This window comes from Neocloeon triangulifer, unplaced genomic scaffold (assembly GCF_031216515.1).
Source record: "Neocloeon triangulifer isolate White Clay Creek 2 clone unplaced genomic scaffold, ASM3121651v1 ptg000012l, whole genome shotgun sequence".
NCBI classification, from domain to species: Eukaryota; Metazoa; Arthropoda; class Insecta; order Ephemeroptera; family Baetidae; genus Neocloeon; species Neocloeon triangulifer.
In genome coordinates, this window is record NW_026775554.1 from 7,501,826 (window position 1) to 7,508,458 (window position 6,633).

Here is a 6,633-nt window from a genome sequence, read left to right on the forward strand (position 1 = left end):
ACCCACCCATTCAAACTCACACACACACACACAACCACTATACCACTGCAAGAAACAAACAACCACCGCCTTGATGGGTGCTGCCAGGGGCGCGCAACCCTACTTGGGATTTTCTACGGAAAGAGTATTTCTGCTGGGAGGAAAAAGGAAGTGATTTTAATCTTAGTTTTCGGTTAAACCCAAGGTTAAGTTTTTTTAATGTAAAGCGCTCGGAACATAAGATAAGAATATTTCCTTGGAAAAAAGAAATAAATAAAATAATTATAAATAAATTATAGTTTAATTTAAAAAACAACAACGTACGTTTATATTCCAAATGTAAAATTTATTTTCATTTTTAAACAAACTGCTGCTACAATAACGGAAAATGAAGTGGTTTCAATTGTTGCTTTTGGTTAAAACCAAGTTTTACATAGATTAAAATTTAATTTAAAATGTTTATATAGCACCCGAATATACACTCCTTGAATTGAATTTTAGAGAATTGAAGGATAGAAAATTTATTTGAGATACAAACTAAGAAATTTAAGTAATTTGAAAATTTTAAACAAAATTTTCTCATCTGATATGCATAGAAAAACAAAAATTAAATCTTTAAAATATTTCAACCTAATAACCTTTAACAATTTAAAATCTATCAGTCGCGCAGTGAATTTATTTTTTCATCTTCTGTCGTCCAGTCTTCCTTTCTTAACCTGATGTGTCAAGCACGCCCCTGGTGACCGCAGCGAAGTGACCTGTTTGCTTCGGCCGTGTAAAAAAAGGCACAGGCATTATTAATGGGCACACATACAGCCCGGTCGTCAGCCGAGCGAGAACCAACGAGCGCAGAGAGAGGCTCGAGGTAACAAAATTTTACTGTATAGGAGGCGAAAATTGAAACGAATTCTTTTCGCCTGCCACGCACTCCGGGCCGGTAATTTTCTTTATGTGCCAACTTGGCCGGCACGATCAGATTTTCTCTTCCCTGCTTGCAACGAGAATTTGGTGCGACGCTTTGTCAACTGACCGAACAACCCTTTCGGACCTGCCGTCTGCAAACAAACTTTGAGAAGAGGTTTATCCTCATGTACGTAATGGTCATCGAGAGGAAAGTTTGTGATCGTGATCTGGAGGTCATCAGTCTTCAAACGAAAAATGCACAGCGATGATTCGTCTTAATAAAACGCATCTATCATGAATTTTAAAAGAAAATCAGCTATCAATTTTTAAATTCAATTATTTTTATAAAAGGGCCATGAAAAATGTAACAAGGGAAAAGTTGATTTAAATTTAAATGCTATTATCATTTAAAAAGGGTTTCATAAATTTCAAGGTTAATATAAAGAGTATATGTATCGCCAACTTAAAAAATAAATTATGTAAATAATTTTTTTTTATTCTTTCTAATTAATTCATAAACAAAAACAGAATAAATTGATTGATATTAAAATAAAATTATTTTAGAATTTTTGAGATTTTTTCATGGAAAAGGAATAAAAAGTAAGCTGAATCTATAAAATTAGAACTTTTACTTCAATTTAAAATTATATAAAAAGGTCAAAAAGTCATATATATTTGTAGATAAAGGGTTAAAAATTGAACTGTCGAAAACTGTTTTTTTTTTATTGAAAACGGGATTGCTGAATATTTAAATAGCAGAGCATGCAACTGATACAAAATATAAAATTTATATTCCATCTGTAATCAAGCCATTGAAATTTTACTATCTCTTTAATCAATTAATTAACAAAAAGCTCTCGTTGTTGGCATGCCAAGTCCTGCGAGCTTGGAGCCAATAATTGAAACGATCCATTTGATTATGCGCGCGCTGCAAATAAAGGCAATTAATTTGAATCCGTACATGCACGCGCGGGTGGGCCATCGCATAATGGTGATTATTATTATCAATCGATCAGATCGGTCGCTGTGCAAATACGTGTTCTCGAAACCCTACAACGTTTAGCGACTAGATTCGAATGCGAAATTGGCCCAACTGTTCCGTCGCCGGAACACAATTGATCAAACATTCACTCACTCTCAGTCGACGCGAGGCACAGCTCTCGTCGCGAATTAATTAAAGCAGCGCCTCCACCGTTGTGAATTAATCAATTCGCTGCTCTCGCGAGCTCCTGCCAACTTGTTTGACAGCCAGCACTCAACGTAACGCCACAATTTCTCGTCATTCAAACCTCAGAATGAGAGAAGCCGTGCTATTTTTAATCAGAAGTTGTCTTTTAATGATTTTACTTCACTTTTATTTAATTTATCTAGCACAATTATAGATAAAACCAGACATTGAGAAGAATTTTAAAATTAATTTTGCTGAAGAAAAACCGCTCTTTTTTTGTGAAAATTTTGTTTATTTTTAGGGCAAGGCAGCATTTTATTGTCTTTCGCTTTTTATAGTGATGGGAGCACAAGACACTTATGTTTTATATCTATTGAATGGGAAAGAATGAAATTGCACGTTTCTGACGTACAAACAATTTTAATAAAATTTACCAAAAAAAAAAAAAAAAAAAACAATCGATACCAATAACATCACATTTGATAGAACATATTCAGTTTTTTACTGACAGATTTATTTATTTATTATTTTCCATTTTGCAAAATTTGTATAATTTTTTTATTTAACATTAATTTATCTGTAGCGGTAGCTTTAATTTTGAAGGTAAACAGGTCAGTAGAAGGCTTTAGAAGACCAACAGAATAAAAAGTGAAACCGGATTTTGTAATCTGTTTTGAGGTGAAATTTTTGGAGCGCGTTGAGTGTTTTGCCCTGGCGCTCAGTTTCGCTTTGAATCGTCAGTAAATGCCAAAGTCTGCTCGGGCGGGAGGGAAGCAAGAAGGGCGTATGTAATTTGTATGAGCGGCTAATTACACCATCTCACCGCCCCGAGTGGTAATTAATAGTTGTGGAACCGCGCGCCCCGCGTGCATCAAAAGAGCAAACTCGCGAGGCAGCGCACGCCCGTTTGAGCGAGTAAACGACAGGCACGGACTGCAGGTCTGATTTCTCTAATTAATTTTAATGCTTCACAAACAAGGAAATTCATGCTAATGCAAGTATGAAATTTGGCTTGGTTAATAAAAAAATGTTTTGCTTACAAGGAAAGCATTTAAATTGTTCTACATAATATATTCTAGGATTTTGATGTTAAGGTGTAAAAATAAATGGAAAATAAATGGACCATTTTTCATTTTGAACTCTAATATCAATTTTAGAATTAATAAATGTGCAGGACACGTTTATAAAGGATTTGAATTTAAATAAACGTTGAATAAAATGCACGGATTCAAGACAACTTCATGTTACATGAAGTTCTGCAGGTTTCATAATTACAAAACTGCACTTATGGTATGGATTGAAAATTATTAGGTTGGTCCTGATCTGGCAGAGAAGCAGTATACAAAGTTATCTATGATTGTTCTTAACTGAAGCCGGAAAAATTCAAATTAATAAATAAATTAATCAATGAGCCTAATTATTCAATAGAAACGTATACATTTAATTCTAATTTTTTTTTATCAGAATCTGCTCAGAATAAACTTCACTAAATTTTATAAATAGTAAAAAGAGAGTATCAAAATTTTATAACATTATGATGTTTAATAATTAAAGAATTGGAAAAGTTGTGCAAATATTAAAAAAACTTCTCATTTCAAAAATAATATAAAAGACTTCCTGAATTAAAAAGTTTGTGTTCAAACTGGCCAGAATTTTTAGGCTCCAAAATTAAAAATAAAACTTTTTTATACCTGCTCTTCTTCCTGGAAGCGCTTTTAAATGTAAATTTTTAATCATTTTCGTGCTTAAATTATTTTTGAAATATAAATAAACACTCTTTAAAAAGCTTTTTCAAACAATTTAACATTCTCAGAATAAAACTTCGAGGAGTTTCAAAAAGAGTAAAGAGAGGATCAAAATTTTCTTATAAATTAAAAAGCTGGAAATTCTGAACAACACAAAAATATTTATCTGTTGACAAATAATGTGTAAAACTTCTGAATATAAAAATTAGGCAACAAACTGGAAAAATAATTACTAAAAAATTAAAAAGAAGCTTTTTCATTCCTTCTTCCTTATCTTTTTTCCTGGAAGCGTTTTCGGGCTTAATTTTTTAATCATGTTCTTGTGTAAATTATTTTTGCATGTAAAAGCAGAAAGCTCTTGGGGATCCTGTTCGGCCCATCTGCTTTCTCAACACGAAGGTCGAGCCGGTTGCATAAGCTTTTCAATTAGCAGGCAAGTGAGCCAGCGGAGGAGGGTGGGTGTCTTTTGTACTTTGCGTGTACGATTTTCGGGACTGCATACACGTTGGAGCGAGTGAGAGAACGAGGAGGGCCTTTTGAGCAGCTCATCGTCATCGTGTGTTTGCGAGCAACGCAGCTATTTCGGTATCAAAAGGCTCAAAGCCTTTGACTCTCAGGCATTGTGAGGAAAAAAAATTAGCCGCCCTCCGGTGAATGACAAATTTCGCCGCAAATCCGATCGACGTGGCCGATATGCGACGTCTCGTAATTGCCTTGCGCACCAAATCCCCCGCGAATTTTAATTTTTCCGAGAGCTTTTCTTGTAAACGAGGCCACGTCAATTTCCATTTTGCACGAAAACGATCAAATTGTGTGTGCTCGCCCGCGGCGTTTTTCGCTGCTTTCCTTTCTCTCCCTCGATTTTTTCACTGTATTTTTCAGCATCCGCGAAATCCCTCGTCCGCAAAATAAGCGTTTGACAGGGGAGTTTTGTATTTTTACGAGGATCAGCCTCGCAAATCTGGTGAGTGGGTGTCATTTCGGAGAGCTGCTGGCGGAAATCCAATCAAAGCGCGCATCAAACCGTCTTGTTGTTGACACGCACAACGAGACGTCAATGTGATTCAAAATCGACTGCGACGCACACCAGGGTAAACACACGCGGTAAAGTGTTGTTTGCTCGCACCCGGTCTCATGTGGAACAAATTAAGTCACGCTGATATATCGTTTAATCATTCACAAATATTTGTAAAATTTAAAAAGCTGTGTAATTTCCATATGCCATAGGGGAAGGCAAAGAAGTAAAAAATTCCATAACAAAAACAGTTTTCTTTGATCAGCTTATGATGGATGAATTTTATAACATCTATTATGCTTCATCTGCTTGGAACCAATCGATTTAGGAATTATTAACAAAATTCTTGATAGTGGTGGGACCGGTTTATCAATCAATTCCTTTTTTTAAACAAATTGCTTTCCAAAAATTGAATGGAAGCAATATAATTTGAACAATTTGACAAACAAAAGTAAAAGAATTGAAGTTTTAACTCTTTCATCACTGCATATTACATTTTATTAACATAAAAAAGGCAAATGAAATAATTTATATAAATTTAGCAACGTCTCTTTGTGTAAGAACGTTCTAAATTTCCTTACAACTAATCAAAAATTAATACAATAATAAAATTTTAAAGTTAACTACAAATCCAAATTAAAACTTATATATTTTAAGGCAATGTGTCAAATGAAAACGCTTCCTTTTTTTAATTAAAATGTAAAGAAAACAGATAATATAATATATTCTTAATGTTAAGTTCACAATTTAATTTTACTTATTGTTAATTTAAACACTGCAACTATCGCAAAGATGTGGAAAAAAAGTAGTATTGAAAGAAAAATGGCAAAGCTGAACCAAATATATCTATAAAGACATGAATTCCCAACCTATGTACCATTTACTATAAATAGTATTGCTGTAAACAAATTAATAGAAATGCTTGTTTAGCTCTAATATTCTCAATGGTTATTTACTTGTCCCAATATGCCTGAAGCTCTCTTATTGCTGCACTTGAAGAAATTTCATTACATTAACTCTCATCTCAAGCATTAATAAAAAGCAGGGCTTTGGCACAGTTTTGTTTATTATTTACACTCCCAAGTCGTAAAAAGCACTCTTTACTCTCCACTTTTGAATTTACCCCATGCATTTCAAAAAGATTTCTCTTGTATGCAAGCTGACTTCTGCAAACTGGCGAATTTTAAATGACAGAAAACTTGGCGGAAATCCTCCAGAATACTAACTACGATTAACTTTGGAGTAAAAAAGTTTTTGAAAATGAGTACGTATCGTGAAGACTTGAGCAAAATAAATTGCACTACTTGTACGTCCTCTATAGCAAAGAGACGGCAGAGAGAAATTCTTGCACAGTGGATCTAGATGACATAATAATTAACAAGGCATTGAATTGCTTCCTCGCGAACAATTTTCCAAGAGAATTTTATTGCATTCCCGTTTCAATGGGAAAGAAATTTAACAAGACGCGCAATTTCACAAATGAGGCGGCACCGGGAGAAGATAAAAGTTGTCTCTTTCTCGACCGTAATATAATTCGTATATCCGGGCTGAATGGGACGATAAATTGAAATGAGAGGATAAAGAAGACGGCAATAAAAATGTGACATAAATTATTAAATCGTCACTTTTCTGCACGAGAGGATGGCGAGCCGATAAAAAGGAAAAAGTGTCACATTATACCGTGAGATCTCTCACAGTGATGATAAAGCGCAGAGTCGTTAACTGGACAGAGGATTTAATTTTTCCCGGCGTCACGTGGTAGAATTTTCGGTCATTTGTCTTGATCGCGGCGGCGACACTCGGAATAATAAAGGCCCATCTGA